General features: G+C 49.8%; 1 long non-coding RNA gene across 1 annotated transcript; it reads right to left on the bottom strand.

Moving 5' to 3' along the window:
- Positions 1-18,607: 18,607 nt before the first annotated feature.
- On the bottom strand, positions 18,608-21,610 carry LOC113601595 (uncharacterized). The gene is made up of 3 exons (XR_003422890.2): positions 20,197-21,610; positions 19,143-19,255; positions 18,608-18,909 (listed from the first exon to the last, which is right to left on the bottom strand). It is a non-coding gene; the product is annotated as an uncharacterized LOC113601595 (long non-coding RNA).
- Positions 21,611-27,186: the final 5,576 nt, after the last annotated feature.

Here is a 27,186-nt window from a genome sequence, read left to right as displayed (position 1 = left end):
AAAACAGTGCTGAAGACCAAGTTGGGGGATCATACACAGTCTTAAGTCTCAATACAATTACAGCAATAAAGACTGTGTGATCCTAGCAAAGGAATAGATAATGGGACAGAACTGAGTTCTGTGTGGAAAACCATCCACACAAACATGACCAATAGGTTTTTGACAGAGGTGCAACCAGCCTCAAGAAGTTGACAGCACTGTTTATCACAAATTCACCTGGAAATTAGGGTGGACGTTTGTGCTCACTAATTGCCTTTATCCAAAGGAAAAGTAAATTTCCCATATTTTATGACAGGAAGTAGGCTTGCAACTTGGAGCCAGGTGCCCGTGAAGTTAGGCTCCCTCTGTCTCACAGAAACTGGGTGATGGGGCGCTGCCTTCCCAGATGATGACATTTGAAAGCCATGGCTCCCAGGTCCTTGAGGGAACATGCCTGGGTGATCCCGCTGGCAACAGGTCAATTTAGCTTATAAAGTCTTACATACATTTCAGAGAAGCAGAGAAAGAATTCATAATCCCAAAGTCTCTAAGGAAAGGGGGGGAGGAGATCTCTTTATCTTTCTTGCACTAGGAAAAATGACTTTTTTTGGAAGAGAGAGATAGATGAGCACTTGCACGAGCAATGGTGGGGCAGAGAGGGAGGGAAGGAGAGAGAGAGAATTCCAAGCAGGCTCCGAGCTGTCAGCACAGAGCCAGATGGGAGGCTCGATCCCGTGAACCATGAGATCATGACCTGAGCCAAAATCAAGAGTCGGACCCTTAACTGACTGTTTTTGTTTCAATTTAGATTTGTATTTGTCCTGATACCTCTTGTTCCCTGGCCAGCTGGCTGCAGGTGCAAGGTGGTGGCAGAACAATCAGAGGGGGTCAGGAGTTCTTGCCACTGCCTCACCGACTCTCTGGGGGTAGGTTCCAGATTCCCATTTGCCCCAGTGATCCTGGCACCCACAGACACTCCTCCAGGGGCCTCTCTGTCCTGAAGTCGTGTTCTTAATCCTGCCACACCTTTGGGAGTCATCTCCAGGAGTGGCCCATCACTGGCAGTCTCCAGGAGCATTTGTTTACCTGCTGAGACCCAGCTGCCCATGTGCTCTGACTGGGAAGTCCAAACAGTGTGACTAGAAATAGTGTCTTACCAAACACCTTGAAACAAGCTCTCAATATTTCACCATTAGGAATGTTGCTGTATGTCAAATAAATCCCAGTTTTTAAAAGAAGAGTGGTACCAGAGTCAGGTCCCCATATATGCCCTTTCTTAAAGGAATTAGCTTCTAGTCACATTTGCTATGGATTTTAGTCATAAATGTATCTTAAGTTTTATCAAACGATTCTTCTGCACCTACTGACTTTTTTTTTTCTCCCTTGCATGTTAACATGGTGAACAACATTGATTTTCAAATGTTAAACTATCCCTTTGTCCATAAAAAATCCTATCTGGTCATGTTGTATTTTCCTTTTAGTATGTTGACTGATTTACTGTTTAACACATTGTTTTGTTTTTGCTTTATTGTTTATGAGACACGATTAGTCTGTAATTATTCCCTCTGTGATACTCTCCTAGATTTCAGCATCAAGGTTGCAGTGTTGTCCTGGAGCAAACTGGGCAGTGTTCCTTGCACGGCTGTGTGAGATCGGCATGATTTCTTTTTTAAGTAACTGGGGGGATGTGCCAGTAAAACTGAGATGAAGTGTGTTTTCCCTTTTTTGATGATAAATATCATACTTGTGGATTAAATTTCTTTAGAAGACACTGCACCGTTCATATTTTCTGTTGCTTCCTGTGACAGTTTTCCAAAGTTTCATGAATGTTTTTGTCTGTTTTATTTAATTGTTCCAATTTAGTTCCTTAAGTTTACTTAGACTATGTCTTTGTTAATGTTTTAATATCTAGCGGTAGGATCTTTCATGGTGTCCCCTTCCTTCCCCTTAGGGGTAATTTCTGCTTTCTTTCTTTTTCCCTCTGTCACACTCGGTTTGTATTAATTTTATTAAGCTTTTCCACAAATTAAACTCTAAGCATTATTTCCCCTTCTGTATGTATTTTTCCTATCTCTTTGACTTTAAATTTTTTAGGTATAATGAATACACAGGTATGTGTAGATGTGTGCACACAGTATCATGTGCAAAAGGTACTAATCTTTAAATCATATATGTATATGTTTGTGACCACAGCACATATCAGCATCTAGAATTTTGCCACAGAGCACAGCATCTTGACATTCACCCCTCGTCACCCACTTTGCCAAAGATGACTTTATTCCGGCTCCCATAACAATGGAACACCCTCTCCTGCAGCCTCATATACATGAAATCATGTACTTTTTACTTATATGTCTTTGATTTCATTCAAAAGATGCATCTGTATTGTTGTTTACACAGTTTGTTCTTTTCTTAATTACTGTGTGATATTAAATTTCAAGGATATATAGCAGTTTATTTATCTGTCCTCAAATTGGTGTGTAACTGCATTACTCCCAACGTGGAGCTGATATCAAGTAAACCACTGTGGTCAGCACAGTGATGGCCCCCAGGGCTGTGAGTATGTGACCATGCATGGTGAAAGGGACTTTTCAGACACAGTTAAGACTCTTGAGATGGAGAGATTGTCCTGACTCACCCTGGGCTCAGAATAATCACGAAAGTCACTGTAAGAAGGAGGCAGGAGAGTCAGTTAAATAGGAGACATGACAGCAGAATTAGACGTCTATTAGACTGCAAGCCATGTGATGCAGGCAGCCCCTCAAGAGCCTTCCAGAGGAACATGGCTCAGCCAACACCTTCATGTCAGCCCCACAGCACCAGGCTTCAGACTGAGTGAGATTTGTGCTATTTTAAACCTCTGTGTTTGTGGTCATTTGTTACAGCAGCCAGCGGAAACTCATACAGCTGGTATAGACTTCTCGGCAATGTCTTCTGCTGAAGAAATACATCCATTTCTCTTGGGTGTGTAACAGCATTGGGATTCCTGGGGCAGAAGTGAAGTGCATATCACTTGTCAGACTGCCAACCATCCTTGACTGGTGTTTGAACCCACTGTCTTTGCCCCGCCTGCCTGAGGTCGAGATGCTCCACATGCTCACTCTCCTGGCCGAGCCAGCCTCCCTCAGCTCACCGTTCTTTAGTGGTAGGTCAGTGTAGGTCCATTTGCATTTCCCAGGTGGATAATGGTGCTCAGGCCTCTTCCCACATTTATTGGCCATTTGGATAGTCTAACTTTTAGGTGCTTTTCAAAGTCTTTTGTCCATTTCTATCGATTTATTTGTCTCTTTTTATTAATTTACACTCTTTAAAATATGTATGATAGAAGGAGTTCTTTTTAGGGGTATGTATTAAATTTAAATATGCATATAAACATAAATGTAAGTGTAAATTCTTCTCTCAGCCTGTAGATTGCCTATTTTCCCCTCGCTAGTTTCTTTTAAAGCTTCCTTTTGAAGAAGTCCAATTTTATATCATTTTTTTAGTTGTTCCTTTGAAGGAAATATTTAAATATCCCAAGTTCACAAAAATATTCTCCTGTTCTCTTCTGCAAGTTTTATTTTTATCTTTTATATTTAGGTGTGTGAAACTTCTCTAATTGTTGTTATGGCATATGGTTCAGATCAACGTTGTTTCCGTTTGAAGGGCACAAACTCCCTCCGCTGTGCTGTCCCCACCGAATCGCATGGGCATTGCTGTCATGAAGGGCTGACTGTGCACACGGTGTGGTAACACCAGTGTGGTCCTAATCGCTGTGGATTGGCGTGAATCTTCATCTCTGGCAGTGGATTACTACAAATTTGTTCTCCTTCAAAATGCTTCGCTATTCTAGCTCCTTTGCAATCTTAGAAGTGTCTTGTCAATTTTCAAAACCCACCGGGATTTTTGCCGGGATTGAACTGGAACTTGGGTGTTATTCAGGGACAACTGGCACCTTGAGTACACTGAGTTTTCTAACCCATAAATGTACTGTATGGCTTATCTCTTCTTGTATTTAGACTCTCTGAGTACTGCTTCATAATTTTCAGCACAAGCACCTTGCACCTTTTTTAGATTTCTACCATGGTATTTCATGGTTGTTTTTCATGTTATTGCTGTTTTCATTTTTCTTCCCAGACTCATTTTCCACATGTTGGGTGCTTGTATACTAAAGAATCCTTGATTACTTAGTTTCAATAGATTTCTTTGTAGATACCTCAAGACTCTGTACACGTATAATGGTGCAATCTTTGAACAGACACCGTTCTACTTTTCTTCCTTGCAGCCCGGGGTGGGCTTTCAGGGGGAGCCACAGCAAGGGCAGGGCTGTGGGTGAGGGTGAGCAGCTGTGGTTGGCCTCGGGGATGGTTCTGGGGAAGGAAGGGGCTGGGACAGCACCTCAGCTATGGCACCTCCCACAGAAACATCCATAGCAGCCGTGATTCCTGTTCCAAAGCTGCACCATGGGCCCTGGCAAGAACTTGGGGTGGACATTTGCATCCCCTCTCAGGGAGGTCCTCGTTCCCAAGTGTCACAGGCCTAGGGGTATTCTGTCCATCTCTTAGAAAATTCAGTTAGACACTACCCCATCCATCCTGCATCAGAACTTCTCGGCACCCAGCACAGGAAACAGCCTGCCCAGGAAATGAGGCCCCCAGGAGGAAGCTGGCCACACATTTGACAGCCTAGAGGTTTCTTATTTGCCACAGCAGCCCTACTACACTTGCTGTGGCCCCGACCAAGCAGGGTCTTCCTCCTGTGCAGGCAAGCCTGGACCCTGGCGATGGGCAGGTGCCCTGGCAGAAACCACAATGAGATGAGCAACTCAGGCAGGAAAGTTTCTTCCCTCTCTGGGCCACAGTCAGACCTTAAAGTGAATGAAGAAAAGTCCCAGTGAAGAAGTTGGTGAGGGCACTGAGTGTGCCACTTATAGGAAAACAGCCTCCCAGCCTGCAGGCCCTTCTCTGCGATGAGGTCACACTGGCCCACTCGCCGTGGGGGCTGCAGAGATCCCAGCCCCGATCGTCAGCACAAATGGCATGAGGACCAGCCTTCCCATCTACCTTCAGAGCTCTTCTTTTCTGGCTCTGCAGGACCCCCCATGGTGGTACTGTGGGGCTGCTGGAGGTTAGTCCCCCAGCAGGGTCTCCAGTCTCAGGCACTGTGATGCCAGCCAGTGAGCTCCATTGGAGACTACCTCAGGTCTGGGGAACCTGCCCCTGGATGGAATTCACAGGTCATGCCCGTACGTGTTCCCCGGTCACGGCTGTGCATGTTTCCGGGTCACGCCTGTGCTTGTTCCCGGGTCACAGCCATGCGTGTTCCCGGGTCATGCCCATGTGTGTTCCACATAGAGGCACACCTCTCCAAGCCAGGGATGAAGGCCTAACTGTACAGGGTGTCAAAGCTGAGAGACATTGCCCTGCTCTCCTCCCACTGACCAGAGTAGCATGGGAGATGGCCACCCCATTGCCCTCCCCTCTGCAGGTCAGCATTTTCCAGTGACCAGCGGTGGTAGGCAGGCCCTAGCAGTCGGCCAGCCTACAGGCTTCTTGGATGTGGTGAGAAATGGTGGCATCCCCTGTCCTCACACCATGGATGCAGCATGTCTGACTGCAGAAGACCACAGGCCCAAGGACAGTGGGGCTCAGGATGTGGCCAGCTGGGAGCTGCTCAGGAAAGTACCAGGACGGACACCTAGCACCTGTATCCATGTGTCACCAAACAGGGAGTCTCTTCAAAGACCCTCATACAGCATGTATCTGTCAGCCATCACCGTTTGCTGATTGACAACCTGGGGTGCTTTGAGAGGAAGGGGTCCTGCCCACTCACCCCAACCCCCCATCCTGGGCCGTGTCCACCATCCCAGGTGTCTGGGTCACACCTGTTCCTGTCCATGGTTCCATGCTGAGAGCCACAGCCCACTTAGCTTGGCTTGACTGCACCCCACCATTTGGATGCAAAACACAAACCCAGGCCTATGTCCCTGGCTCTGTATGTCCTCAGGGATGAGAACACTGACTGGCTGTCCTTCCACTCGCGAGCTTCCTGGGGCCAGGGTGGTTGTTTTGTGTCTCAGTCACAAGGACCCAGGTGTGATCCCAGGGAATAGCTGCATCTGTCTTGTTGGCTGATAGGTCCTAGGACCTGCAGGGATGCTGCTGTGTAACTGGCCCTCAGGGTTTGTTTGTTGAATGAATGAGTGAGTGAATGAATGAATGGGATCTGGGCATACAGACTCCAGTATTTTTTTTAATTTTGTTTTAATGTTTATTTATTTTAGAGACCGTGAGACAGAGCACAAGCAGGGGAGGGGCACAGAGAGCTGGAGATAGAATCTGAAGCAGGCTCCAGGCTCTGAGTTTTCAGCACAGAGCCCAACATGGGGCTCGAACTTGTGAACCATGAGATCATGACGTGAGCTGAAGTCGGACAGTCAACTGACGGAGCCACCCAAGCGCCCCCAGACTCCAGTATTAATGGAAGATCTGGGGCACCTGGGCGGCTCAGTTAAGCATCTGACTTCAGCTCAGGTCATGATCTCATAGTTTGTGGGTTTGAGCCCTGCATCAGGCTCTATGCCAACAGCTCAGAGCCTGGAGCCTGATTCAGATTCTCTCTCTCTCTCTCTCTCTCTCTCTCTCTCTCTCTCTCTCTCTCTTTCTCTCTCTCTCTCCAAAATAAATAGCATTAAATGGAAGATTCCATGCACGGAATCTGGGAGTCACTGCACTAAGTGCATGCCTCTGGAGAAACCCAGCCATAGAATTGCTAGGCCTTGTGCCTCAGCAGGCGATGGGAGCCCAGGACCTTATATCAGCTAGTGATGCTCAAGCAAATGCCAGGTGTGGTTTCCAGTTTAAATATAGCATCCCTGCAAGAGGCCACAGAGCCTGCTGGCACCTGGCTGACCCAGCAAAATGCCTATCTTCTTCCTCATTTTCCTCCCCATGCTGGGTCTCCTGTGGGGTCGGTATCGGGGGGATTCAATGGTTCACAGCAGCATTGACAGAACTATGTGGTATTTAACCTTGCCTCCTTTTGTCCCCAGTTGTCTTGTCCCAGATGCTTCTTCGGGAGTCGGGCTCCAGTGTGGTGCAGCCCTCACAGGTCCTATCCCTCACCCGTGCCATCTCTGGGGACACTGTCTCCAGCAAGAGTGTTACTTGGAAATGGCTCAGGCAGCCTCCAGGGACAGGTCTCCAGTGGCCAGGGAGGATGTACTACATGCCCAGATGGTATAAAGACTACCCACCATCTCTCCAAGGTCGATTAGTCATGGACTCAGACATGTCCAAGAACCAGCTCTCCCTGCAGCTAAGCTCAGCAACCACCAAGGACACGGCCATATATTACTGTGCAAGAGACAAAGTGAGTGGGCATCATTGTGAGCCCAGACACAAACCTCCCTGCAGGGACACAGGAGGGGCTGGGCACAGGTCATGAAGAGCTGCTCAGATGTAACCATTCCCAAGTGGTGCTCCAGACACCAGGGGAAGTCAGGACATCACGGGGCACTCAGGTCACCAGGGCGTGCTCACGCCACAAGGGGGTACTCAGGTCACTGGGGTCTCAGAACTCCAGGGTGCCCTCAGGTCACCAGGGGTCACTCAGGACCAACAGGGGGCGCTCAGGTCACCAGAGAGCAGTGAGGAGCCACCACAGGGTGCCCAGAACACAAGCGCAGGGCTCAGACCAGAAGCAGGTACAGAAGTGAGCAAAGGCAGAGTTTCCTGCTGTGTCTTAGATTGCTTTTGCGCCGAGATTCATTAACAGAGCTCACAGGAAACTGAATATACGGTTGTAGCGGTTGTACTGTTTTTTCTTAATTTAAAACAAAAATAATACATGTGTTGAGGAGAGTGCACACAATTATTAAAAACTTGCCACTTCTGCAAATATGACTTTTTAAAAGGTTTTATGTGCTAAATAAAAAATGCATTCCCTTTTGGTCTGTGATTGGCTTAAGTCTCTCTTTTTTAGGAATGGCACTTTCCTATCAATGCCGATTTCCACCTGCAGAACTTGTGTTTGTTCCTTTTTTTAAGTGACATAAAATTCACAACAGAAAATTAACCACTTTGAAGTGTCAATTCAGTGCTGTTTTGTATATTCATTATGTTGTGCAACCATCACCTCTCTCTGGTTCCAAAGCATTTTGATCATCCCATAAAGAAACCCCGTACCCATCAAACATTAACCCCCCATTCCCTCCTCCTCCCAGTCCCTGAAAACCATTAATCTGTGATTCTTTCAAACTAGAATTCCCAGAGGCACCTGGGTGGCTCGGTCAGGTTAGGTGTCCAACTTTGGCTCAGGTCATGATCTCACAGTTCGTGGGTTTGAGCCCCGTATCAGGCTCTGTGCTGACAGCTCAGAGCCTGGAGCCTGCTTCAGATTCTGTGTCTTCCTCTCTCTGTTTCTCCCCTGCTCGTGCTCTGACTCTCTCTCTCTCTCTCTCTCTCTCTCTCTCTCTCTCAAAAATAAATAAAGCTTTAAAAAAAATTAAAGTAGAATTCCCAGAGTCACAGAAACAGCACGCTTGGGATGTGGAGGTCTGGGGTCGGATGCTAAACAAAGACTCCTGGAACACGTCTATTAAGCCAAGGAAAAATCACCTCTTTTTAATGTGTGTGTCTTGTGATCTTCCAGATAACAGAAATCTTATTTTCCCTAGAACACGAGATCATCTTACCATATACCAAAGTAACTGAGTGAAACTAGGCCATTGTTTCTGTCTCTGCTCACTCACCTTCCACTTTCTCACCTCTTCTCCTATAGATAGTATGAGTCTAATAGTGTTACGACTTTTCCTTTCCAGTCTCTATTTGTTCAAAGTGAGTCACTGAGAGTGAATGACAGTGACAGAATAGTAGAGTAAGCTCTCATTCTCCTACAAAAACATCAAAAAAGCAAGCAGAAACAGTCAGAACTACCATTGTCAGACTTGAAAACTGTCAAAGATTTGAAGCACCCAGGAAAACACTGAATCAAATATAAGGAAACTCAGAAACAGAAGTAAAGCTTTGTAGTGTTTCTACTTGCCCATACCAGCATAACAGCAATTTTGAAGTAAGAGTGATTCATGTTCCCAGTGTGAGTCCCTGGCCCCTGATTCCAGAAAGAACAGAACAAAGCATATTCTGCCTGTTCTAATGCATCTGGAGCCACAGGAAGGACAGACATGGAGAGCTTATCTCTGTTTCACCTAACACAAACTCAGGCCCTAAAAGCAGTGGGCATTACTTGAAAACACTGCAAGACAACCAATGACTTGCAGACGCCTGGAGAAAAGATATGGTCAAAACATACAATAGACTGTCTAAGGTATAGGAAGAAAATCTGGGGAGAGTCTTTGGGGAATTAGGACATTCAAAACACCCATTAAAAGGCACCCATGTATATGAGGGAATTTTGAAAGCTGCATACACGACCAAAGCAAAATGCATGCTCAGAAAAGTCCTGACAAGATGCCAAGCTTTCACCTTGGGCTAATCCTTAGATTCAGTGGCAGATTCACCAGCTAAGTGTTGGAGAACCCAAGACAGAGCCAATCTGCAAAGGGAGAGAGAGATGTTTGGGGATATGTTTCTTTATTTCATCAGTCTCTTTTTCTGGTTGTTTATTTTTTTTTTCAAATGTTTGTTTAGCTCCTGGCATGTGGACCATGAGCTAAAGAAACAGAAACTTCAGCTACCACACATGACAAGGAATATGGTCTTTGCAAATTAATAATAATAATAATAATGATAGCTTGGAAAACTCACTAGACAGATGGACTACTACATCCTTCAGCAATCCAAAGGGGAAAAAAGAAAACCAAAGGGAAGGCAAATAATCTGATTTCCAGAATTACCATATTATAATATTCAGTCTGGCTTTCAAAGACAACAAAAAAATCACAAGGTATGTAAAGAAAGAGAAGAGTATAGCCCACTCACAGGAAAAAATAAATTGGTAGACTGTCTTTAAGAAAGTCCAAATATTGGTTTACTTCCCAGATAGAGACTTTAAAACAACTTAAATATAATCCACAAACAAGAGAAAAACATAAACAAAGAACTACAGGAAACAGGAGAACAACGTGTGAATGAAAGGAGAAATCAAGAAAAGAGAGAGAGAGATGGTAAAAAGAAATCAAATTCTGGAGCGGAAAAATACCATAACAGAAATGAAGAATTACTAGAAGTGTTCAAGAGTGGATTTGAACAGACAGAAAAAAGAATCCGTGAACTTGAAGATAAGATCATTGACATCATCAAGTCCGTGGATCAGCAGAGTAAGCAGTGCCTAAGGACCTGTGGAGACCTTCAAAAGAAACAACATGTGCATTATGGAAGGAGAAGAGTGAGAAAAAAGGGCAGGGCAATATTTGAAGAAATAATGGCCAAAAACTTCCCAAACTGATATGACATGAATCTATAAATCCAAGCACCTCAATGAACCCCAATAGGACTTTAATACTATTTTTATGATGTATTAAAATCAAGAAGGCTGAGGTCTCTTCCTAAACCAGAGCCATTCGACTAGCTCAACTTTCCAAAAGACTCATCCTGAGTAGGATTATTGTGTTCATGTTTTTCTGTAAAATTATAAAACTTATTTGTAACTAATTTAAGTTGTTAAAAATACAGTTCTGTTCCATTCTCCCACTTCTTATCTTGTACCTGGTAAACTAAGTGATTAGTTTAAATCATAATTAAGTCATTTCTTTTCTTTCCAAGTTAAGGTTGAGCAAGCATAATTTTTCTTCAAGAACTAGTGTTTTTTATAGCTTAAACAGCAAGTTTTTTTTGTTCTTGAAATCTTTGAGTTTATTTTAAATTTATATTAGCTCATATTATTTTCTAAAAGCCAATCCAAAATGAGTTCCATTCAATTTCAAGGAATATTTATTATATTTGAATAATTCCTTCTGGGAGTAGGCAAGGTATGATAATTTGTTACTTCTGAGAATATCCCTATTCACTTATACTTCGTATTCACTTTAAATTCTTAGCAAAGTTTAAGCAACCTGGAGAGTAAAGTGATAACATTTATTGTAAACTTTGAGGCACTAGGGTCTACTGAAGTGAGAATCAGTTGATAACTCCCAAGTCTCTCAGAGGAATCTCATGACTGAAAATTTGAGTAATGTTATGATTTATTCGTGTGTGTGTGTGTGTGTGTGTGTGTGTGTGTGTGTTTCTATGTCATGTTTACACATGTGTAGATTTGTGTAGCCACCACCTCAGACAAGGTGCAGGAGATCATCACCAGGAATATCCCCCTCATGCTATCCTTCTTTTTTTAAAATTTTTTTAAGTTTATTTATTTTTGACAGAGACAGAGTGCGAGCATGAGCTGGGGAGGTGCAGAGGGAGAGAGGGAGACACAGAATCCGAAGCAGGCTCCAGGTTCCAAGCTGTCAGCACAGAGCCTGACACAGGGCTCGAATTCACAAACTGTGAGATCATGACCTGGGCCGAAGTCAGACACTTAACCAGCTGAGCCACCCAGGCACCCCTCATGCTATCCTTCTAAAGTCACATCTGCCCCCTCTCCCACCACCCACCACCACTCCTAACCCTTAGTAACCACTAATCTGTTCTCCATACACATAATTTTGTGATTTCAAAAATGTTATGTAAGCTGACTCATATAGTATTTCACACTTGGGGACTGTTTCTCTTTACTCACCATAACGTGCTCAAGATCAATCCAGCCTGCTGCATGAACCAGCAGTTCTATTTATTTCTGAGTTGTGTTCCACTGTGTGATACACTGGGGCATCCTTAACCCTTCACCCAGTGAACAACATCCTGGTTGTTTCCAGTTTGATACTATTACAAACAAAGCTATCGTGGACATTAGCGTATAGGTTTTTTATGGGCATAAGTTTTCCTTTCTCTGGAATTAATGCTGGTGAGCTGGATGCTGGGTCAAACGATAATGGCCTGTTTTGTTTTATAAATAAATAAATAAATAAATAATAAAAAATAACTATTTCCCAGAGTGGCTGCACCAGTTTGCATCCCTACTAGCAGTGTATGAGAGATCCAGTTTCTCCAAATCTTAGCAAGTATTTGGTGCATAGACTCACTTGTCCCCAAGTGCAGAACAGAACCAGCAGCCTGGAAAGTGTCCAAAACACATGTGTAGGAGATTCATTTGCTAATCTTAAAGCACCTGGTGATGGGACAGGGCCCTGTGGGGATTCTCTCCCGGGACAGAGGCATGAAGGGAGTCCCTTTGAGTCCCTTGTGTGCTCTCTGCACCTTGCACAAGCCAATGGGTGCACACACCCTCCCTCTGCCATGCTCCACAGTTCTGGGAGCTCCTGGAGGGGAAACTTTACCTACGTCTGGTCCCCAGGGTTTGCAGCAGCAGCACAGGGGACACCCCATGAGCACAAGAAGCCAGAGGGTTTGCATTCCTGGGTCCCTTGGGACCATAACAATGAGAACAGTCTTGGCATATTACCACACCAGGGCACCACACAGACAGCAGATTGAAACACACCCCAAGTCTCTCTGTGCAAGAGATCTATCTACTTGTCCGGAAGCCTCAGTGTGAGGACCAGGCTTCAGGACCCCCACATGTCTGGAGGCTACAGCTCTCACCAGTATCTCTTAGAAGGGAGCTTATACACTCATCTGGAGCTCCACATCTGTACCGTCATCCAGGGGACAGTCGTCTGGAGAACAGCAGGGTGTACAATTGTAGTCCCACAGGACAGTATGTATTTACAAAGTTCAAAAGCTGTTTGCCTGAGTGCCTGGATTCCATTCAGCCTGAAACTAGGTGCTGACTGAGGTCTTGTCCTGGGAGCACTCACAGGTCTTAAGTTATCATCAGCAACTGGGGACTAACAAGAATAAATCTGACTGCTTGGACTATCACAAAGGCTGGAGAAGCAACCAAGAGCTGGGCAGAATTGAGACATAAGTTCCTTCTCCTACATGAGGCCACTCCTTGGATAGTGGAGAGATGGCTGTTTTCCCTGATATATAATAACAAACACAGAGAGTCAAACAAAAACAAAACAAAACAGAGGAATATTTTACAAATGAAATAACAAGATAAAACCTCAAGAAAAAAAAAACCTTAATGAAACAGATAAGTAATTTACCTGACAGAGTTCAAAGTCATGGTCATAAAGATTTTGAACCAGGGAGAAGGATGGATGGACACAGGGAAAACTTCAACAAAGAGATGGGAAAATGTAGGAAATACCAAAGAGAAGTCACAGAGTGAGGGATACAGTAACTGGACGGAAAAATACACTAGTGGGTTCAACAGCAGACGAGGAGGAACAGTAGATACCAGAGGCAAGGCAGTGGAACTCACTCAAATAGAAGCAGAAAGAAAAAAAGAATTTGAAAGAATGAAGATAGGAACAATATCAAGCAGACTAACATCCACATGTTAGGGGTTCTAGAAGGAAAAAGAGAAAGAGTAAGGGGCCAAGAACTTCTCTGAAGGAATATTGGCTAGAAACCTCCCTAATCTAAGGAAGGAAATAGACATCCAGGTCCAGAAAGCACAGAGATCTTCAATAGGATGAACCAAGAAAGGTCCACACCAAGACGCATTATAAATACAAAAGTTAAAGAGAGACTCAAAAGCAGCAAAAGACAGGTGCCTGGGTGGCTCAGTCGGTTGAGCACCTGACTCTTGATCTCAGCTCAGGCTTTGATCTCAAGGTTGTGAGTTCAAGCCCCACATCGGGCTCCATGCCGGGCATGAAGCCTACTTAAAAAATTTTAAACACAGCGAAAGAAAAACAAACTCTGTGTCTGCCTCTTGCCAACACCAGTCTTCATGCCACGTGCTCTTGGTATGTTCTGGAATCCATCTGCACGACTAACCCGACATTCTTCAGGATTGTCCCGAAGAGTCTAAGCTATGTACACTGTCCTATAAATTTTAGAACTGGCCTTTAAATTTCCACACAGTTAAAATTCTTTTGGGATTTTGGTTTTGACCACATTGGAGCTGTTACTGGTGTGGTAGTCAGTGTTTTGTGGATGGAGATCTGGGTCCTTGGATTCCTTACATGGGGATCTGAGCTCAAATAAAGACGGCCAGGAGGAAAGCAGCAAATGCAAAGCAGTTTATTAATTGGAAAGTGCATTCTCAGGTGCAGATTGGTCCCAGGTTACTTTGGGTTGGATACGGGTCTCTCTGGGCTGGGAGGGGCTGGGGTGGATAGAGGGGTGGTCTTTAACGGAGACGCTTCCAATCACTCCACAGGTTGGGAGGGGGAGTTTTTGACCCTACAAGGTTTGTAGGGAACCTCAGGGCAGGCTTTCTCCATGGGAAGGGGCTGTCCCACAAAGCAAATGCATTGTGATGAATCTAAGGGTTACCTTAGGGTGGAGGTGGAGGAGGACATCACAAGCTCTGCACCTGTGGCTCTTTGTCAGCCTCCAGGTCTTGGGAGCAACAAGGTCACGATGTTGACCCTGGGGTGTTAATGTGCAGCTCGTGCATTCTCACCTGCAGCTCCTCTCTGTCTGTCCACTCAAGGACTTAGGGCTCCACCTCAGGGTGTTCCCTCCACTGCTGGTGTCTGGTTTCTACCTAGCAGAGCTAAGAGCAGTCTGAAGAAAACGGTCACTTCGGAAATACGGAGTCGTCCATCTACCTGTAAAGTGATTATTGATAGACTTGTCCTTATTGCCATCTTGTTCGTTGTTTTCTGGTGGTTTTTGTAGTTCTTCTCTTTTCATTTCATCTTATCTTACTCCCTTCCCTTGTGGCTTGTTGACTTGCTTTAGTGTTACGTTTAGATTCCCCTTCTTTGCTTTTTGTGTATCTACTACAGGTTTTTGCTGTGTGGTTACCCTGAGGCTTACATATGAAAGCTGTATTTATAAGTCTATTTTATGTTGATAACAAGGTTAAGCTTGAATACATTCTAAGTCTATATTTTTATTCCCCCATGTTTTATGTGTTTAAAAAATGTTTGTTTGTTTATTTATTTATTTTGAGAGAGGCAGAGCAAGCGAGCATGAGCAGGGGAGGGGTGGAGAAAGAGAATCCCAAGCAGGCTCTGCATTGTCAGCACAGAACTCACCAACTGTGAGATCATGACCTGAGCTGAGGTTGGATGCCCAGCTGACTGGGCCAGCCACCCGCGCCCCATGTTTTATGTTTTTGATGTTACATTTTACATCTTTTGATTTTGTGTGTCCCCTCAGTAATTATGTACTTACAGTTATTTTTGCGACTTTCATCTTTCAAACTTCCTACTAGCTTTATAAGTGATTATCCCACTACCTTTAATATATATTTTTCTTTACCTGTGAGATTTATACTTTCATATGTTTTGTTGTTACTAACTAGCACTCTTCCTTTTCAGCTTAAAGAAGTTCTTTTAATATTTCTTGCAGGACTACTTTAGTGGTGATGAGCTTCTGTAGCTTTGTCTGGGAAACTCTTCATCCCTCCCTTCAATTCTTTTTTATTTTTTTTATTTCCAAATTTTATTTTGCTTTTTAAATTTATATCCAAGTTAGTTAACATATGGTGCAGTACTGATTTCAGGAGTAGATTCCTTAATGCCCCCTACCCATTTAGCCCATACCCCCTCCCACAAACCCTCTAGCAACCCTCTGTTGTTCTCCATATTTAAGAGTCTCTTATGTTTTTGTCTCCCTCCCTATTTGTATATTATATTTGCTTCCATTATGTTTCATCTGTTTTGTATCTTAAAGTCCTCATATGAGTGAAGTCATAGGATATTTGTCTTTCTCTGACTAAATTCACTTAGCACAATACCCTCCAGTTCCATCCACATAGTTGCAAATGACAAGATTTTGTTCTTTTTGATTGCCTAGTAATACTCCATTGTATATATATATATACACCACATCTTCTTTATCCATTCATCCATCGATGGACATCTGGGCTCTTTCCATACTTTGGCTATTGTTGATAGTGCTGCTATAAACATAGGGTGCACATGTCCCTTGCCAGACAAGCACACAGCAGACTGGTTGTACCCAACCCCACGCATCCCCTCCAAGTCCCCTGCTGGAACTCATGCTGACTTGTCGCATGAATTTCCACCCTTCCCAGTGACACCATCTCTGCCATCCTCTGTCATCACAATAGCACTGAACCGAGACACCCAATGTCACCGGGCTTCATCCGAGGAGGTGCCCTCTGGCAGGTGATGCCACTGGCCAGGCCTTCCTTCGCAAACACGTGGTCCCCCTCACATCCCCAACAGATGTTTCCTCCACATCGCAGGTCTCCCTGTTCTAACCTCAGACACCAGCCTCCATCCTCCTTGTGCACAAGACAGGAGACTGCCAGAAGGTCAACCCTGGAAGCCACCAGACCGCGTGTAGGAGAGAAGGAATCCAAAGACAGGTAGAAAATACACCTCTCCAAGTTGTTTCTGTTTCTTTTTTTTAACATTTGTTCATTTTTGAGAGACAGAGAGAGACGGAGTACAAGCAGGGGAGGAGCAGAGAGAGAGAGGGAGACACAGAATGAAGCAGGCTCCAGGCTCTGAGCTGTCAGCACAGAGCCTGACGTGGGGCTCGAAATCATGAACCACAAGATCGTGACTGAGCTGAAGTCAGACGCTTAGCCAACTGAGCCACCCAGGCACCCCTGCAAATTGTTTCTTGCATAAACACAAGAAAACATTGGGAAACACTTTGTCATTGCCACCCCCACTTCTGGAGTGGGATCCGTGGTGTCTTCGACAGAGAACAAAATCATAATGCGCCAGTGAACATAAAAACCACAGGGAATGGGATGCGGACCCCTTAGAAGGATGTTGATGGCAGGTAAGTAAATAAAAATTCAATGGCATCATTCCAATGTCCCTTAAAAGCAGAAAATTAAACCAGAATTTGGTAATAACATTGATATTATTATTGATCATAATAAAATTGTGGTTTCATCAGTTTTGAGGCTGCACTTTTAGGGTGTTGTGCCTTCCCGTGGACAGGTAAGAGGACCCGTCACTCTGCAGAGTCCTCTTAAGGACTTAAGCAGGGTCACTCTGCACCCTTGTAACTTCTACTGCTCCAGAGACTACTTTCTCAGATGTTAATACAGCCACTGGGACTCATACTCACCGGGCATGTGATGCACCTTCTCTAACCCTCCACTTTCTATCTCCATCTGTCATTGAATTTGAAATGAGTTTTTTTTTTTATTTGAGAGAAAGAGAGAGCATGAGCATGGGAGGGGCAAAGAGCTAGGAAAAGAGAGAATCCCAAGCAGGCCCCACGCTCAGCACGGAGGCTGACACGGGGTTTGATCCCATGTCCCTGGAATCATGACCTGAGCCGAAATCAAGAGTCAGACACTCAACTGACTGAGCCACCCAGGCTTCCCTGAAGTGAGTTTCCTACAAGCAGTATATAGTCAGGTCACCTCTTTGATCCATTTTGCCAACCTATCTTCTAATTGGTCTGTCTGACCGTGCATTGAAAGTAATTATTGACACATTAGCCTTAAATCTCTTTACATGTGCTTTCTATTTGGTTCCTGCAGTTTTCATTTCTCTGTTCACCCTTGTTGCCTTCCTATGGCACTTGAACATATTTTAGGATCCATCTGGGTTTACGTGCCTTCAAATCTTTACAGCGAAACGTGTGTCTTTGCATGAACTTTTCATAGCAGGTGCATCATCACAGACCCTTGGAGATCCTCCAGCAAGCAGTCACCACCCGTTCCGTCTGTCCCTGTACCCTCCCCACCCGTGGAGAACATTGTCTTAAACGTTTGGTTTCTCTTTCAATCGTCAAATATGATTTTTAAAACTCGAGGAAAAGAAAGCCTGTTGTGTGGACACCCCCGGTCTCACCACTGCTCCTCCATGAAGCCCCTTGAGTCTTTCTCCTTTGATTTGCTGACTGTCTGAGGAACGCTACATAACACGTCACAAAGCCGGTCCTCACGGAAACGTCTGCAAGCAATTCCTGTAGTGTCTTTTCACACGTGCATATGCCTACTTCCCTCTGCTCCCAAAGGCCATGTTCCCTGGATGTGGTGCCCACAACTAGCAGCCCTTCTACATCCAGCACTTGGGAAGCCTGTGCAGCCTCTTCGTGGCCCCCACGGCCTCAGATGGGAAACCCTCCCCAGGTGACATGTCCTTTCTCTCTCGTTGCTTTCGAGACCACTCCTTGGACTCTGGTTTGCAAAGGCTTCATTGTGAAACGTCTTGTCGTGATTTCTTTGAGCTTATCCGGTTTTGCTTTTTGGAAGTTTGTATCCTTCACCAAATGTGTTACCTTCTCCGTCATTATTTCCTCAGTCTTCCCGCCCACTGCCTTCCCTCCTTCTGGGGCTCCAGTGCCACCGGGTGACACCTCTGTTCTTGCCTCAGGTCCCCACCAGGCTGCTCTGGGAAGTCTGTTCCTCTCTGTCGTTTCTACTGTCCCATCCCCGAGTCCGCCGACTGGGCACTCCGTCTCTGCTCTAGTGTCCGCCCGGCACAGACTGTGTTTTCCTGTTCTGTAAGTTCTTATTCTTTTTTATAGATTCTACTTCTTTGCTTCCATTTTCTGGTTTTTTTCATTTGCTTCAATAAAATTTGTGATTAAATTTTAAGGCATCAAAATGGAGCACCACCCTGCTCCATCCCTGTCACCTGTCCCCGCCTCCCCCCACCCCACCACCACCACCACCTCCACTCTGGCGACCACCAGTTGGCTCTCCGGCTCTAAAACATTGCCATATAATTGCAACATGGAATTCACCTGACTGTTGCTGTCATTTGACTGTTTTTTCCCTCAAGTTAGATTGTCTTGATTGCTGGAATGATGGGCACTGTTTTACTGCATCCTGGAGGTTTCATCCACTACATCTCTAGTTGAGTGTCAGGCCTGGGGTACTTTTTTGCAGGCTGTGGACCATGTACTGTTCAGGCGGGGCGTCTGTTCCACTGGCACGTTTGCATCCCTGCCACTGTGGCATGCCTATTGTGACAGGTGTTGCCTGGAGGGTGGGAGGCAGGCTGGGGTGGGGTCCCCCGGGATGGTGTCCTGCTGCCCTGCCAGCTTTGAGCTCTTGAACGCCTGGAGACAACAAGGGTCTCCAGACAGGCTGCTATGAGAGTGAGCCCCCACCAGCTCCCCCCACCAGCCCTGGTCGTCTCTGGGGAAATGGAGTGTCTCAGCCTGGCCCCTAATTGCTTGTGGGGCCCCATTCCCAGCTGCTGTCCCACTCACCCTCTTTTCCAGGAGTCTTCCCTCTGGTGCTGATATACGGGGGAGGAAAGAGCCTAGCTGTGCTGCCTTCTGATGCCAGGCTGTGGGTCTGGGGGCCCAGTCTCTCACAGGTCCTGGGAGATCAGCAAGGGTTCAGTAGATCGGGGGCACAGAAAGCATGAATAGGGACCACCTCATCATCCTCAGTGGGAAAACTTCCTACCACAGAGGCAGACAATCCTGTTTCGGTAACCTGTATATTCAGTGTAATACAAATACATCCTACGGATGGTAAAATACACAACAGCAGCCGGAAAATGAAAACAGTGCGTATGGTCCAAGTAATAATGATGCCACACCCAGCTTGACAGCATGGACCATTCAAAGGAACAGGTTAGAGAGATGTGCTGTTGCTCACAGGGACAGCGCACTGAAGGAGCTCTAAGGGACGCTTCTACGTGGGAAAAACAAGTCACACATACGTGTGTGTGTGTGTGTCCCGTTTATGCACAAAAATACCCAGTGTGGCACATGCATGCTGTGTGTGACTGTGTCAATGCATAGAGCAGTGTGTAGAGACGCAAACCCGCCCATGAGCACCACCAGGCTGGCCACAGCCTCTGACCCCAGCTATTTCTTCCCCACGAGTCTTTCTGGCATTATTGGAGGACATAAACCCCAAAGAAGTGAGCATGTGGGGGGCCCCTGGGGGTCTCAGTGGGTTAAGCATCTGACTCGATCTCGGCTTAGGTCATGATCTCATGGTTGTGAGTTCGAGTTCCACATTGTGCTCTGTACTGACAGAGTGGAGCCTACTTGGGATTCTCCGTCTCCCTGTCTCTCGGCCCCTCCCACGCTCTCTCTCATGTGTCTCTCTCTCTCTCTTCCTCTCAAAAAAAATAAATAAACTTTAAATTTAAAAAATATTTTAAAGAAAGAAGTGCGTGTGGGGGAGGAGCATTAAGCAGGACCCCCGCCCCGTGTGTGGCTGGGACACCCAGTCCTTCCCAAGCTCACAGTAGCTGGGTGAGCTACATCCCAAACAAGATAATGTTGGCAATAAAAGCAAACTCACCTCAGAAGCTCACATGACCCAGCAACCGACCAGCATCTGTTCTGACAACCCGTTTGTGCCGCTTCGGCTCACAGGATAATAATGACGGTTCCGATGGCACATGGAGGTAAGCAAACGATGGGCTGCAAACTCGTATGTCCGAAAGAGAACATGTCGCTTCTCAATTAAAAATCTGATTGGCTTTTGTGTTACAAGGAAACCTCATTAAGTTATTTAAGCCCTTTGGCTGCTTCTCTGTATTCTGAACATGTCACATGTTCTTTCCCCCACGCGTCATCCATGTGGACGTGACACACGCAGGTTTCCTAAAAGCAAGCCTGCCTGGAATCCTGCACGTAGGGACTTGGCAAAGCGCTAAGGGTTCCTCAAGTTTCCTTTGTGTACTTATTTGCCCAGGGACAGAGGCCGAGGGTCTGTGAGCCAGTGCATTCCTGGCCCCTCTCTCCTTCCTGATTCAACAGCCACACAAGGGAACAGCAAATAAACTAAACCCCACGGGCAGTTTGGCTGACAGCCAGGAGGTGGGGGAGCCAGGGCCCTGGTCAGGGTGAGGCCTCCAGGCTCAGGTCCTCTCCACAAAGCAGGACCACCCAGGTGTCTCTACCCCCTGCGGCTGGTGAGGCAGACCCCCCAGGAGCCACCGCCGCCAAAACAACCAGGTCCCTGAGCCTCCACCCGAGGCTGAGTGCCCTGGGTCTCCAAGGCCTTCATCTCGGTATCAGGGCCGCTGTACTCGGCACATCTGTAAAGGTGGGGGCTCTCCCAGGCTCAGTAGCTGGATTGAAGCAAGGCAGTTGTGCCTTGGCTGGTGGTCTCAGGACAGCGACATGGGATGGCCGTGAGTGACGGGACTGGGCTCAGAAGAGGCCCTGGGTCGGGAGCCCTGCAGCCAGGATGCTCTTGGAGTCCTGGCCCCCCGGCAGCAAGGGGGTGGCTGAAGCTGACTGTGGAGCCAACAGACACACCCCTGGGCCTGTGATGCCGAGAAGCCACCAGGGAGCCGCTCACTCACTGTGAGCTGGAACGGCATGCACGCACTCATGCATGCACTCATGAACGCCGAGGTGCTCTGGGCAACAAGCCGTCTACACCCTACTGTGGGGTCCCCATTGTGGGCTCCTGCTATAGGCCCCCTGCTGTGGGCTCCCATTGTGAGCCCCCTCTGTGAGTTCCCTCCTTTGGGCCCCTCCACCGTGGGCTCCCCGCTGTGGGCCCCCTGCTATGCGCTCCTGCTGTGCGTTCCCCCTGTGAGCTCCCTCCTGTGGGCCCCCTCATGGGCTCCTCGCTATGGACTCCCAGCTATGGGCCCCTCCCCCGTGGGTCCCCTCCTGTGAGCCCCTCAGTGAGCTCCCTCCTATGGGACCGCCCATGGGCTCCCTCCTGTGGGCCCCCCTGTGGGCTCCCCGCTATGGGCTCCTGCTGTGGGCCCCCCTGTGAGTTCCCTCTTGTGGGCCCCCTCCTGTGGGCCCCCCCATGGGCTCCCTCCTGTGGGTTCCCCTGTGGGCTCCCTCCTTTGGGCCCCCCTGTAGCTCCCTCTTGTGGGCCCCCCTGTAGCTCCCTCCTGTGGGCCCCCCCCGTGAGCCCCCCCCCGTGGGCCCCCCTTGTGGGCTCCCTCCTGTGGGTTCCCCTGTGGGGTCCCTCCTGTGGGCCCCCCCTGTGGGCTCCCTCCTATGGGTCCCCCTGTGAGCTCCCTCCTGTGGGCCCCCCCTGTAAGCTCCTTCCTGTGGGCCCCCTTATGGGCTCCCCGCCATGGGCCCCCAAAATATAAGCTCTGCAGCCACCCATGCTCTGCTCCAGGTCTCTCTCTGCTGCATCTCTGTCTCCCAACAGGAAAGACGGGGGCCAGGTGCCCCAGCAGGGCTGCCCAGGCCTGTTGGGGGGTGGACAAGACAAGGGTCCTCACACTGGTGACCCACCACAGGCACAGAGCTGGGGCGGGGCCGTCCCTTAGAAAAGGTGTGGCCCAGGGACCGGGGAAGTGTGGTCAGGACGTGCAGGCTGGGCGGGCACAGCTCCCTGAAGACCCACCATGTTAGAGACCCCAGGGACTCCTCAGGGGAAGGCCAGAAGGTGCCCCTGCAGCACCAGTCCCCGCGGGGCTCCCCAGGGTCCTCTGTCTGAGGCTGGGGACCTCGCCCAGGGAGGCAGCTGCCCCAGTCTGGGGGTGGGGGGGTGCTCTGAGGGGTCCTCCCTCTGGGTCTGCAGGACCCCAACCTCGGGGCAGGCCTGGGTCTATGGGGAGAATACCAGTCCCGAGAAGCCACCGAGCTCAACAGAGCTCAATGTAGGAGGCCAGCCCACACCTGCATCTCCCAGGCCCCAGGGAGGGCTGGTGAGGGTCTCACCTGACAGGGTGTGACGGCAGCCATGCCAGTTACTGGATGACCTAAGTGGGTGTGCCCACGGAGTGGGGACAGGTGGGTGGCTGGGCTCGCTAACTGTGGGGAAGTGTAGGTGGTCAGTGGCATCTCTGCAGCCGGGAGGCCAGGCCCACTGACCCCAGGTAGCCACAAGCTGGGACCCCACAAGGCTGAAGGGCTAAGCAGGGCCAGAACAAGAAAGTTGTCATCAACGGACCCAGGCCACAGTGTCTGAGGTCTGTCACACACAGTGGTGTGGAAGATTCTGGTGTGTAACTTAGGGCTTGGCTTTAGGGCAAGCCAAGCTCCAAGCACTCACCTGCATTGCCTGTCCCCCTAAAAATGGAGGTGACAGGGGAGTGCATGCAGGTGCAGAGGGCGGCCACAGACCCACAGGCACCTGCACCCACTGCCTCCCACCTTGTCCTCACTGCCACCTGCAGCCCCACGGGGCACGTCCCTAGACCCACTGACAGCAAAGTTCCCTGCACAGGCCTGGACATGGGGGGCTTAGCATCACAGCCCAGGGAAGGCTGTGTGGGCTGACAGCTCAGAGAGGAAGGGTGAGGGTGCCTCTGTCCCAGGTGGAGGAGATGTGTGAAGGCCAGGTGGACCAGGTGACCCAAGCCAGGGGGTGACACAAAATCCAAATCCCCAGGTGACCAGCTGGGTTGGGGCCAGGACCCTGGGGTGGAAGGACCTGGGGCCCAGAGGGATGGAGAGGCCCTCGAACCCACCCAGGGTCAGATAGAGGCAGCTGGGAACTGTATCAGCCCTGGGCTGTCCCTGGGCTGTGATGCCCTGGCAGATCAAGCCTGAGCAGGACAGAGGCTGTCACCTGCCTGTCGTCTACCAAGTGATACCTGGTGAGTCCTGGGGCTCAAGTTCTAAACTTGAAGCAGCAGAAGCTTCGGGAATCCACCAATCACTGGCGTGTCCCAGAAGGCGGGTCTGGCTTCCAGTCAGTGTTCCATAAATGCCCATTGAGTGGGTGGAGTGAAGGGTTCACAAGCGGCCCCCAAAAAATATCCAGGTCCTTATTCCCAGAGCTTGTGACTGTCACCTCATATGGAGAAGGGGTCTGTGCAGATGAATTTAGTTAAGGTCACGAGATGGGGAGGCTCTCCTGGATTATTATCAAAGCCCTAAATGTCATCACAACATCCTTACAGGAGAGAGAGGACACCACCCCTCCAGCTCTGAGGACACAAGGAGGGGCCCTCAGCCAAGCGACGTGCAGGGTGTGGCCCTGGATGCTTCTGGATCCTTTTCTCTGGGCCAGACACTGCTTCCTGGGATCAGAGCACTCCTCTCGGGGCTGGGCTCCCCCTCTCAGGACTAGACACATTTCCACCACGCCCTTGGGGCAAAGCGAAGATCCAGAGAGTCGAGCTGACACCCTGGGGGCACTGAGGAAGCCATGTCCTTCCCAGCAGCAGGCAGGCATCTGTCACTGAGCCTTGCCTGGGCCCCTGCCCAGCTGGGGATGATGAAGAGCTCTGGGCCTGAACCACTGGCAGGCACGGGGCTTGTAACTGGTGCGGAGGGAGGTGCAGGAAAAAGTGTTTTGTCCGCCCTGGTGAAGCGACGAGAACCAGAGTGAGTGCTCCCCTAGACCAGGGGGCCCTGCATCACGTCCTGGAGCCTGTGCTCACGGAGCCGGCGACGCGGGCTGTGCTCCTGAGCGCCTAGCCTGGCGAGGGCAAGGGGCCAGCACTCCCGGGGAGGCCGGAGTTGGGAAAGGACACGTGTATTTGGCAGAGGGGCCCTTCAAGGACTGCCTGAGGGAGACTGGCACCAGGCGGCACCGTCCCCAGCCCCCACATGAACACAGAGGCCAGGAGAGCAGATGCAAGTTGTGATGTGACCCAAGAGAGACAGGCCTCGGACGGTTTGTCGCACCGAGAATGGAGCTGGGGCAGCAGCCAACCCCCCCACACACACACCTCAGGCCAAGGCCCAGTGCAGTCTGCTCCGCTGGGGAGGGGTCTGACTGGTCTCTGCCGAGGGCAGAGCAGCAGCGAGCCTAACCTTTGCCCCCTCAGCAGCCCCCGGTCACTGCCAGCTCTTTGGGAGGGCCCAGCTGCAGAATGTCCTCGAAGCCCCAGTCCGAGCTCCTGGACACAGCGGAACATGGACCACCAGGACGAAACCAACAGGGGCGCCCAGGACCCCTGAGCACAGGGATGCAGGAGGCAGCCAAAGCCCCTAACCACCCTCCACCCCACAGGGCTGCCCACCGGCAGCCAGGGAGGCTGGGACCCTTGCAGGTCTGGGGCAAGCAGGCTTCCTGTGAGCGACCCACGGACCAGGCACGGATGCGCGCTTTCTCCTTCCTACTACGTCCTGCCGCTTCTTGAGGACAGCACCACGGACACGGCTGTGTGCGCGTGGAAGAGGGCACATGTGCCTGCTCCGTCGTCAGATGTGTTCTTGCGCACAAGAACACGTGTTTCACAGTGAGGAGGCTGCAGGAGAGGCTTCTGCGCCTGCAGGCTCATCTGTCCTCAGCACTTGGCCTGGCTGACTTATTTCTCCACCTTTCCTGGGGATCAAAGCCCTTAAAATCCACAAATGGTTTCTAAAGCTCAGAGATGGAAGTTTCCAGAAATGCTTACCCGACACCACCATGGCTCCAAGAGGTGAGAGTCCCAGGGGTGAAGGGGAGGAGCTGGGGAGGAGGGAAGTTCCAGAAGGGGCTCCCCAACTTTGTCCCCCTCACTCCCCCAAGACCACTCCTCAAAATTAGGAGGAGTATGGGCACCCTGGTCTCTGGGGCCCAGCACTGTGGCTGCTGTGGCTGGACATGGGCCAGGGACGGCCAGGGGCTCCCTCGTCAGGCTACAGCCCCACAGGAAAGCCCACCCTAACCCTGGGGCCTAGATGTCAGGCAGAGGGGCTACTCAGATGCCGGGAGAGCTGCCATCCCACGACGCTGTCTGCCGTGGCTCCAGAAGTGGCCTGGAGGACATGAGGGGAGAGGCCGCTCTCCCAGACCCCGTGGTGGTCCCAGTGGGGAACCGATGGGCACTGGCCACCAGCCCAGGGTTCATGGACCAGGGTGGACCTCAAACTGCACCATCCACACGGCCCCTGAACACGTGCATCTGGCCAGATGCCACCCAGCTCCGTCCCCTCCTTCTCATCCCAGCGACCTCTACCAGCAGGGAGCAGGGAGCAGGTAGATGTGTGGATGCCTGGGCCTCAGCACACCCACCGCACAGTGGCATAGTCATAACAGTAATAACAACAGCCCCGCGGGGTGGGTGCTGAGGACCACGTGAAGACAGGCACCAGGCTGCAGCCTGCAGCCACAGCGAGCACTCAGCCCACGACCACGTGCCCCGCCCCAGCATCCTTCATCTGCTGTACAAATGTGCGCCCCACCCCCGCAAAGCTGCCAGGCCTCCTGGGGCCACGGCCCTGCCCTCTCCGGCCCCAGGAGGGGACCTGGGACACTGGAGGCTCAGTGGTCAGCTGAGGGCGTGTCCACACCCCTGCTCCCCCAAATGACTGCTGTTCCTGTGGCTCGGGTGGGGCAGGCGCCAGGTGCGGGTGTGGACTTGCCCACTCAGGGTATCGCAGCAGCTCACACTGGGGACGACCCAGCAGAATGCACTTGTTAGCACAGAATAGGCGTCACGTTTCCTTTCCTAGAAACAAAGCTCAGCCAGACGGCTCAGCAGGCAGACACCGCGGTGGGAGCCATCCAGAGACCCGACATCCCCGGCCCGGATGGCTTCGTGGACGGGGCTTCAGACTTCCACAGACGCGGTCACTGCCACGCAGACCTGCTCCTGGACTCTGTAAGTGAATCATGCTCCAAAGAGCCCAAAAAGAGCAACGCAGGCCGGTTTTCATACTAACATGAAGGGCCCTCGAGGAGGGCAAATTCCATCCAGCTCATTGAACTAAGACCTAAACCAGGATTAGGCCTCCCCTGGGCCTCCCTGTACCTGGGCCTCCCTGCACCTGGGCCTCCCCACACCCGCACTTCCTCACCTGCATGTGCCCCTGGTCCTGCTAGAACCAGGGGGAATTGAAACTGCATCCGAGGACAGCAGGTGCTCCGGCAGTGGCTGGTCACTGAGGCCCGTCACCACAATGGCACAATCCCAGGTGGCTCTAAAGTAGATGGGTCCACAGGCAGATGGCAAAGGAAGACAGCCAGAGAGGGGCCGGTGAGGCAGAGCCAGACGCCCTCGCGGGTCTGAGCACAACTCAGACCCCGAGTGCAAGGCTCAGCGGCAACAGGACTGACCCCTGTCCGCTCCAGCCTCCCCAGGTGGGAACCACCTGCTGGCCCCAGAGTGACCCCTCACAACGCCCCACCATGTGGCATGGGCGGCCACCTAGTGCCGTGTTCTGGCAAGGAGCCTCCCCGGGCTCCGCCTCCGCCCTCGGATCAGCCCTGGGCATCCCAGGCTCCTCCCCCTCCAGCCCCGCAGCCCCCCTGGGAAGAAGGATTGGAGGCGGGTCTGTGTCACTGTGGTGACTACTGTATCGGGAGTAGCTGTGCTACCACAGCATTACAGCACCCATCCAAAACCCCGTCCCGGGGGGTCCCAGCTGTGGCCCTGCTCTCAGCGCAGCAGGGACGCCTTCCCCCGGATTTTGAGTGGGGCCACAT

The sequence above is a fragment of the Acinonyx jubatus genome, chromosome B3, assembly GCF_027475565.1.
Source record: "Acinonyx jubatus isolate Ajub_Pintada_27869175 chromosome B3, VMU_Ajub_asm_v1.0, whole genome shotgun sequence".
Classification (NCBI taxonomy): domain Eukaryota; kingdom Metazoa; phylum Chordata; class Mammalia; order Carnivora; family Felidae; genus Acinonyx; species Acinonyx jubatus.
Note: the sequence above shows the minus strand (reverse complement) of the source record. Positions and strands in the feature narration are given on the sequence as shown.